This window comes from Mytilus galloprovincialis, chromosome 12 (genome assembly GCF_965363235.1).
Source record: "Mytilus galloprovincialis chromosome 12, xbMytGall1.hap1.1, whole genome shotgun sequence".
NCBI classification, from domain to species: Eukaryota; Metazoa; Mollusca; class Bivalvia; order Mytilida; family Mytilidae; genus Mytilus; species Mytilus galloprovincialis.
The window spans coordinates 70,511,283-70,522,259 of NC_134849.1; positions in this window are offsets into that span (position 1 = coordinate 70,511,283).

A 10,977-nucleotide genomic window follows, 5' to 3' on the forward strand; every position below is an offset into this window, starting at 1 on the left:
GTCTAATGGGAGTTATTTTTGTGTCACGTCACTGTATTGAAGACAGGCTGTCTAATGGGAGTTATTTTTGTGTCACGTCACTGTATTATTAGACAGGCTGTCTAATGGGAGTTATGTTTGTGTCACATCACTGTATTATTAGACAGGCTGTCTAATGGGAGTTATGTTTGTGTCACGTCACTGTATTATAAGACAGGCTGTCTAATGGCAGTTTTTTTGTCTCACATCACTGCATTATTAACAAGGCTGTCTAATGGGAGTTATTTTTGTGTCAAGTCACTGTATTATTAGACAGGCTGTCTAATGGGAATTATTTTTGTGTTGTGTCACTGTATTATTAACAAGGCTGTCTAATGGGAGTTATTTTTGTGTCACGTCACTGTATTGTAAGCCAGGCTGTCTAATGGGAGTTTTTTTTGTGTCAAGTCACTGTATTATTAGACAGGCTGTCTAATGGGAATTATTTTTGTGTTGTGTCACTGTATTATTAACAAGGCTGTCTAATGGGAGTTATTTTTGTGTCACGTCACTGTATTGTAAGCCAGGCTGTCTAATGGGAGTTATTTTTGTGTCAAGTCACTGTATTATTAGACAGGCTGTCTAATGGGAGTTATTTTAGTGTTGTGTCACTGTAATGTTAATAGTCAACCTTTTTAATCTGAATCTCAACTTTATAAGTCTTTTATACTTTTGGTCTCCACAAAAGGGGAACTTTGCATCCCCCTTTTTGGCTACTGGTGTGGTTTGTTATTATTTTAGAAATATTAGTTTGACCTCTATATGCTCAATGTTCTATTTTAGACTAGGAGGCGTAATGGTTGATCAATCTGGAGAAAAACCACAAACTTTGTAGTTCAACCGGGCTCATACTACTTTAGAATTATAGGGAGAAGGGTCTTCTATTTTAGACTAGGAGGCCATATTGGTTGATCAATCTAGAGAAAACCACAAACTTTGTAGTTGTAGGGCTCATACTACTTTAGAATTATAGGGAGAAGGGTCTTCTATTTTAGACTAGGAGGCCATATTGGTTGATCAATCTAGAGAAAAACCACAAACTTTGTAGTTGCAGGGCTCACACTACTTTAGAATCATAGAGCATGTAGAGAGAAGTGAATTCTATTTTTAAAACTGAAATTGAAAATAAAAGAAGCGGTGAGACTTGAAAAGAAAAATGCATAAAGTGTGGCACTACAATGTTCCATTATTTATAGTTAGACAATTATATTTTTCCTCTGGTAATAAAGTACCAACTAAAAATCTAGCACTAAATTTTCTTTTTATATTAAACAGGAAATTTAATTCAATTTAAAAACTATTCTGTTTATACATGTTATAATGTTAATGAAATTCATTGTTTCTGATTAAAAAGATATATATCATGTATATATAAACATGATAAATATAAGTCATGAAAGTTAAGCAACATTAATCAATAAATTGAAAGAAAGCATTTACATGAAATATATACATCAAGCACAGAGATCTATCCAAAATTCTGTTAATGCGTGTGGAATGTGTAATTTTCCATTTTGGGACCATTATTCTTCTGTTAGCTGTCAGCCTGTGTCATTCCTGTATCTGTAGTTAATATATTTAACTGTAATTATGGTACGGATACGGATTTCTGTCATACATGTCATGTAGCTGATCCGCTTCAAAATTAAACAGTGTTAGACAAGTGATTTGGATATGGAATAGGACGCTTTTAATGCAATTAATGCAATAAATGGATGGAACATGAACTACAGGCAATATTAATCACGTTCTAATGAAGTTATAAACTTATTTTGCTGATTATGAATCAGAATGTTTTAATGTACTCTCGAGCAACAAGTATCGGAAGGGAGTGAAAATACATTAGGCAAAAGCTTACCTAAACAAGTAAAAAGAGAAATAATATTTCAGTTTCAATAAGGAGAGTTTTTAAATTTTTTGGTTTACAGATCTGCAGACCATAATTTTGCGATTTTCAGAAAATAATAACTAATGAGCCTCTGTCGCTCACCTAGGTCTATGTGCATCATCAACAATGGACTCTCTCCATGTTGTTGACTAGAATAGAAATCTTTGTTGATCTAGTCTTGCTGATCGTTTTTGGTTATTTAAGATTCTATTATCTAATATAGTTTTTAAGAAAGTAATAGGCCAAATTTAAAAAATACCAAAAATCCTCATTAAAAAGAAAACTCCAATAAGGATTGTCAGATCCAGTGTTCTCCCCCAGGCCTTTTAGCATCATGCATGTCATGGTAATGTGATGCTATATTTCTTGAAAGTGAGGCTATCTAAATTGGTTTTTTTTTTATATGTATAGGTTATGTTATGAATGTTATCCAATAATTTTTAGAAACAAGATGGTATTTCAAACGTCCCTGTTTACCAGGATGCTAAATGAAATATCTGGGGGGAATACTGAGATCTCGTCAATTGCTGATCATTTTTGCTGATTGAAATTTCTTTACATCTAATATAGTTTTTTTTTCAGATTTTAGGCAAAAACGCAAAACATTGGTGAAAAATCATCATTAAAGGGCAATTACTTCAATAAGGGATTGTCCGACAATTTCAACCATGATGACTAATTTGTAGATCTTGTCTTGCTGGCATGAGAACACAGTTATTTCGTAGTGCATTTCTTTAAACCAATAAATTAAAATTAAAATTAAATGCTTCGCTGAGTGCAGCCTGATACAGTGGGGGCAAATTTGGATACAATATTCAAACTTGATACTGTCTGAATTTGGATTGGGATCACATTTTTTACATAATATAGGCTTCCAACACAAAAATAAATGTGGTCAAAGATCTTACAAATCTATTGTGCAAAATATGAACCCCTTAAAAAAAATGGGAAAAAAATCCCCCCCCAAACTTTTTGAATCCCTCTTTAGAGCAATTACCCCCCAAACTCAATCCCAGACTTTCCTTTGTAGTATGGTACCTTGTCGTAAAATTTCAGAGAGATCCATTCACCTAAACACAAGTTGTTGTCTGGAAACTAGAAAAATGCTTGTTTTTGGCCCCTTATTCCTCCATGTTTGGGGCAATTACCCCAAACTCAATCTCAGACTTCCCTTTGTAATATGGAACCTTGTGGTACAATGCATATATGGACCATAATTTGGTATTCGGCCTTTGGTTTCTTTTTGTATCCTTTTGTATAAGTTCTAAAACTCTAACTTTTATTCTGTGGGTTGTGTTGGTGTTTGAATAGTATTAACTGAACAATTGAGTTTTTTAAGAAAATATTTATACATTTTGATTCACCGTTTACATGACAGGAAACCAAACAGGAAACCAATCTTTATTTTCTTTATTTTGCACAATATATTTCAAAAGACATAAATGAACACAATTACTAGTGTTACTTGCTTCATGTTAATATTTAAAATCTATTTTCAATGTTAAATTAAAGGGTTTTTTAAACGCGACAGGAAACCATAAGAAACCGAAAGCATTTTTTTAGTTTTATTTTATTGTAAAATCTGCTTTAAATAATCTGAACAGTATACTTTTTCTTAAAATCCATTTTAAATGTAACAGTATTATAAAACTCCTAAATATGTGCTTGTTTTGAAAACAATTAGTACAATTTATTCAGAAATTTCCATATTTTCTTCATTGATACAGGATACCATAATCGTTGTATCTTGATGTTTTAGCCAAAAAAATGTATTTATATTTGGTTTTGAAATTCCAGTTATATACAATTTATTCCAAATCATTGGCAATGTAAAATTCTTTAAATCCAGTAAAGAAACAAGAATGTGTCCCCAGTTCACGGATGCCCCATCCGCACTATCATTTTCTATGTTCAGTGGACCGTGAAAATGGGGTTAAATCTCTAATTTGGAATTAAAATTAGAAAGATCATATCATACAGAACATATATACCAAGTTTCAAGTTGATTGGACTTCAACTTCATCAAAAACTACCTCGACCAAAAACTTTAACCTGACATGGGACAGACGGACGAACGGACGGACGAACGGACGAACGAACGAACAGACGGACGGAAGCACAGACCAGAAAACATAATGCCCATAAATGGGGCATAAAAAACTTTTAACTTGTAATTAAAACCTTTAAAATAGGCACCATGTGATATTTGTGACCTGTACACCATCTACATGGTTTCCACATTTTAACCTACTTTAGTGGGCCAAAATCAATAAAGTACTTCCTTTCAAGTCATGCATGGTAAAAGTTTACTTCTCCTTTGACAAGTTTATTGCATTTCTGAAAAGTGTTTGCAGAACATGAATAAAAAAAAAAAAAAAAAAATTGTGACAAAGATACCACTTTTGTACATTCCAAGTGTAACGGTATATTAACATGTATTTTTTATTAAATTATCTTTATTCACCTAAAATATCCAGTTTATTTTATATTTACTGCTGAAGCAAACTCAATCCAAAGAGCATCGGCACAATGATAAGAGACGTAATGTCGATTGAATTTTCCAAGGACCCTTTACATCGTTATCGGGAAACGAAGTGTGTTATAACGTCTGTCAAATCTGAAATCGATTTTGTCAAGTCATTGGGCATTTATTTTCAAACAAGATTGTATGTAACATTATGCACATAGGAAAAATAATAGACCCCCGGTGCAATCTCTTTGAAAATTGTATTTTCCTTTTTTTAAACAAGACGAAACAAGTCTATAGATTATGTTTGCTAACATCCCGTTGGAAACAAAAACAATGTTTAGACCTAGTATTTCATATATCCGGTCGTAAGGGCGTGATCACATGTTAGTCACATGTTTCACGTATGACCGGAAATGATTAAAACTTAACAACAAAAACAATTAATAAAAAAAAGGAAATAACTGGACTTCTGTTTCGTGTGAAATGTAACGCATAACGATAACGTCATTTTCTAACTTAATTATTACGAAGAACAAAACTAGAATGTAAATCATCTCTGATTTACCTGTTTGAACATCTCGCGAGAGTTCATATTTGCATATTGTTATAAAGAATTCTATTACAACAAAGCAGATTACATCATCTAAAATTTGCGTTACGAAATCGGAAACCGAAGTAACGCTAGTGTTCTTACACCTGCTACAGAAATACTTATAGTTCTCAGCATTTTCTTCTGACTATTCTTATTGGTCGATGTTCTTTATTATTTGAAAGCAAAAGTTACGAATTTGCCGGTGACGATTATCTATAAATCAGTCAGCGTTATGCACTTCGGAAGCGAAAAGTAACGCGAGAAACGACACAAAAATACGGTCGTATAATCTTTGAAATTTGTTAATTTCAATTTTTTTTTCTAGGGAACAGTAGCATACACTTGTATGTTGATAAAAATAAAGGCATCTTTAGATGTAGTTACAACTTTTCTTACAGTAATACACATTTTTATCACTTTTCTATCGTTATAGGAAACGAGCCCAATAGCAAATTATGGTCCATATACTGTATGTCAGAGAGATCTATACATTCACACACAAGTTACATGTACTGTTCGGAAACTACAAAAATGCTTGTTTTTGGTCCCTTTTTGGCCCTTAATTCATAAACTGTTGGCATCATAACCCCCAAAATAAATACCAACCTTCTACTTGTGGTATTAAACATTGTGGTACAATTTCAGAGCAATCAAAATACTTATACACAAGTTATTACCCTGAAACTAGTTAAATGATTGTTTTGGGGCCCCTTTTGGACCCCTAATTCCTAAACAGTTGGGACCATCATCCCCAAAATCAATCCCAATCTTCCTTTTGTGGTATTGAAGCTTCTTAAAAAAAATTCATAGAGATCCATTCACTTTAATTTAAGTTATTGTACGGAAACCAAATGTGTCTTTGGACACAGACGCAGACGAAGACAACATACCGTTATACGATCCCAATTTTTTTTTGCGGTCGTATTAAAATTGCACCTGCACTTTCTAAAAAGTATTTTTTCACTGTAGTTTATTACTTTTTGGACAAATAATATCAAAATTATAAAAAAAAAGTCTACCAGCTCTTACTCAAAATATGGACAATTCTACGTAAAGCTACATTGTATAACTCAGTTTGACAGTTTCAGCATGTTCAGACACACTAATTTTTGACTGTTTTTAACTGGACCGAATCACTATACCTACTTTTCATAAAAATTTATCACCAACATTTTTTAACATGTTATTTCATCCTCTACTAAATACTTATGCATAAAATATAAAGAAAAAAACTGGAAAGCTAAGTGTATGAAAAAATTAAATATTAAAAATTTATACACTGTCCACACTAGTACTATAGCTAAGTACTATATTTGTAAAGGAGTTTAACTTTAAGGACGATAACTGTGTCCTATGACATGCTGATCATTTTTGCTAATTATGTACTACATGTAGCTATATACATGATATATAGTATTATGATTTTTCAGATATTTGGCAAAAACGCAAAAAAAATATAAAAATCTTCATAAAGGGCAATACATGTAACTCCAAAAAGCTGTGACCTGGAATGTTTTTTTCACTATGAGCCCGGGGCCCCTCAACAATAAATTCAATTGGCCATTTTAAAAGATAATGGGCCATGTTGTCAAATGAGTGCCAGTGGGCCATTTGAATAAAGGGGTCATCAGACAATTTCAACTATGTAGACTTTTTTGTAGATCTTGTCTTGCTGATAATTTTTGCTTATTTAAGTTTATATGAATATCTATTTAATATAGTTTTTTTCAGATTTTGGGCATACACACAAAAAATTTGTAAAAAATTGTCATTTAAAGGGCAATAACTCCAAGACAGAGTCCTTTTGAGCCATGTCAGCCATCTTAATTTGACAAACAAATTGTAATTTAATTAAATACATTGAAAGTAATCAGACCCATTTCTGGCCATGGTCTTTTAGGCTTTACCTAAATATTTTCACCATGACAGAAATCCAAAGCTTATATTTTTGTCACTGAAAATTGATACCCGTTTTGGGGTACATGTATAATACCAATTTATGAGGGTCCTCCCCAACCTGTAATAGTGAAAAATACATGGATGGTACCAGCAGGATTCCAAACCTCAATCTGTGGATCCAAAGGCAGCGCAATCAACTGAGCCAAAGAAAATTTTCCCTAGCTCAACTAGTCTACGTTTAAACCTTCAGTTAACAAGGTTAAGTTAAACAATGCCACTTTAAACAATGTTGATGTTAAAGAATGACTTTAATGAATGTTTCTAAATAATTTGTTTATTTTAAGTATTTAATTGGAAATTTTCTTGACTTGATATTTGTTTTCTAGTTGTTTCTTGGCGCTAAATTAGTCTCTTTGTTGCTAACTAGTGAGAAAGACTTTTCTAAAGACTATTAATCAATAGTTTAAATTAAGGGTAGACAACTCATGATTTGGTCTTATGATATTACAATTTCTGTGTTATCACAATTTTGAGAAAAAGTAAACACAAGAGTGCACACGATGAAATGTCTCACCTGCTGTACTGACCATTGATTTTACGTAGAAAGTCTTTCTTAAAGGTTTTACTACAAATATCACATAAACTTAACATTCTAAATACCCATGGCAATGAGGTCAAGGTCAGATAATCCTGTCAGACAGACAAGTACATCTTACCATTACCGGTATTAATCATTAACAATATATACCTTAGGCTTAGGCCAACAAAATTTAATTAGTAGATTTTCATCCAAATTTTTGAAAAAAATGGGGCGGGTGGGAGGATTTTATTTTTTATTTTTTATTTCATATCAAACCATCTTGTGACGTTTCCTTCATATATGCAAGAGTAATAATAAGCTTCTAGCATGTATATATGTACAAGGAATCGTACATGATTTTTCAAATTCTTAAAATTAATATCTCTGATTGGCAAACACTGTTCTACATGTATTGGGGCAGAGATTGTTTGCTGTTTCTGAACAAAAAAACATGGATAAATCTACAAAATGTATGTTTGCCGACTTTTTGAACTCAATATATCTCAAAAATCTAACAAGTTCGAGCTTGTGTCAATTGTTTTAATCCAGTTATTTTTGTACCAACGTGTTCCACAATTCTTGAGCTTGGGATATCGATTCACAGTCCAAAATTCCCGACACAAAGTTTTTGACATTTTACAGTATCAATAATAATTTCCACGGTTTTCTAATCATAGAAATTTGTGTCATGCCACCGCGATTTGCATTCTTGGAACAGCGTATTAATCGTATCCCAAATATGTTATGCCCTTCCCGTAATCAATCTCTATTCTCGGTAGATGATGTTGTCATCATAGATCTGTAGAGTTATTCTAAATTACTCGAAGAAATACGAAAAACGAAAATTGAAACAAGAAGTTTTGAAAGAAACGAAATCATTGACGTTTACCGGTAACGGAAATTAACAAAACCCGGAAATCGTAAATTTTTCAAAATAAAAAAAATCTGGGCGGGACGATTTCAGAGAGGCGGGCGGGGATGAAAATCTATCAGTTAATTTTAATTGGCCTTATATAATCGACCTGTTGCTTATGATAACTGACCAAAACACAAAAGCTTAACATTGACCAATGAACAATGAAATTGAGGTCAAAGTTAAATTATACCTGCAAGACAGACATGTACACCTTAGAATCAATCCATACACTAAATATAGTTGACCTACTGCTTATAGTATTTGAAAAACAGATCAAAAACACAAAAATTTATCATTTACCAATGAACCATGAAAATGAGGACAAGTTCGGAATATACCTTCCCTGCCCAACAGACATGTACAACTTTAATACAATAATTCCATACACTAAATATAGTTGACCTAATGCTTATAGTATTTGGAAAACAGACCAAAACACAAAAACTTAAACATTGACTGATGAACCATGAAAATGAGGTCAAGGACAACGGACATATGACAGACGGCAGGGGCGGATTCAGCCATTTTTAAAAGGGTGTTCCAACCCAGGTTAAAGGTGGGTCCATCCATATGTTCTTATCTTGAAACATTGAACTCTAATAAAAAATTATAAGCTAACCTGGGAAAAATCATTAAAGGCATGATTTTACATCTCAAAACTTGAGAATATTTGTGGGGTTGTAAGAAAAATTTTCTTTATATACAAGTGAATTTTTTAGAAAATTAAGGGGAGATTATTTAAAGATTATAATTAACTTAAATGTGTATATTTTGTTTTACTTCTTCAAGTAAATAACAAGAATGTGTCCAAAGTACACGGATGCCCCACTCGCACTATGCTTTTCCATGTTCCATGGACCGTAAAATTGGGTAATTATCTAATTTGGCATTAAAATTAGAAAGATCATATCATAAGTTTCAAGTTGATTGGACTTTAGCTTCATCAAAAACTACCTTGACCAAAAACTTTAACCTGAAACTCCCACTTTCGTTTTCTATGTTCAGTTGACCGTGAAATTGGGGTCAAAAGTCTAATTTGGCTTAAAAATTAGAAAGATCATCTCATAAGCAACAAGTGTACTAAGTTTCAAGTTGATTGGACTTCAGCTTCATCAAAAACTACCTTGACCAAAAACTTTAACCTGGACGGACAAACGGAACCACAGACGGACGGACGGACGAACGGAGCCACAGACCAGAAAACATAATGTCCCTCCGTGGGTGGGGCATAAAAATAACTTGTACAAGTAGTACACCTGACTGATATATCAATTATGATACTGTTTTAAATTGATATTAACAAAGATAATTTGGTATTATTGTTATGTGTTTGTAATACAAGTAGTTAGCTTGGTATAAGTAAAACATATACAATGAAGACTTTTAATGAATAAAATGAAAGATAACTATTTTTAACACTTTGTGACGAGTTTGATAGCCATTTGGATTCTTCTGCCCTACTTTAATATAACAAGTCTAATAGACGAATGACTTAGTTTATGACAGAGGCTGATTTAGAGGGTTTTCAAGGGCTTTTTGTGGGGAAAATTTGGTTGATTATTTAGGGAATCACTGAAGCAAGACTGGAGCGGGCCCCTTTTTAGTCAGTCAGTGGGCACCCCCCTTTATGAAAATTTCTGGATCTGCCACTTTTTGATCATCATGACAATATTTATTATCAATATTTTGTCTAACTAATTCACAAAAGAAAACCTGTTTAAGTTTCTAGAATGTCACTATTTTATTTTAAACAATAAAAAAAAAACATTTATTTATTTTGTAACAAGAATGTGTCCAAAGTACACGGATGCCCCACTCGCACTATCCTTTTCCATGTTCCATGGACTGTGAAATTGGGTAATAGTCTAATTTGGCATTAAAATTAGAAAGATTATAGTATGGGGAACATATGTACTAAGTTTCTAGTTGATTGGACTTCAATATCATCAAAAACGACCTTGACCAAAAACTTTAAAGGGCCACTAGCTATGAGATATATAAAAAATCTAAAGTTTTTTTTCTGTTCAATCAATAATGAAAGTGAAATAGTGAAATAAAAATTCGCTTTTTGCAGCCCATAAGCATGATAAGGTTAAATTTTGTCAAATTACGCTAAGGCCAAATAAAAAAGTATGTATGGTTCCAGTTACAATACATCTGAAAAAAAGTTAGGGTAGGTAGGGATCTTTTTTTATTTTATGGGTTTTTTTTACATTGAGTCTATGGGATCAACATTCTGACTTTCACAGTGATTAATGAAAAATGACAATAAATTTTTTAGGGTAGGCTATTTTTAAGCCGAAAAAGCAGGGACAGTAGGGTAACTGGAACCACACATATATTTTTATTTGGCCTAAGAAACATGGATAATTAGTAATTCACTTGCAAGTGAATGAGTCGACCTCTTTAAATTCGTATTCATGTGAACTTCAATTTAACCACAGCTAGAGACTGACAACGCATGCATTGTACGTGTACTGGTTATTTAAAGAAAAAGAATGTCAACAATGAAAGTTAAACTACTTTTGGTATTTAGCTGAATCTTGCCTCCAAATGACCTTAGATCTACTCCGAATCACCTTTTGACGTCAAGCAACAATAACTTTTAAATTGT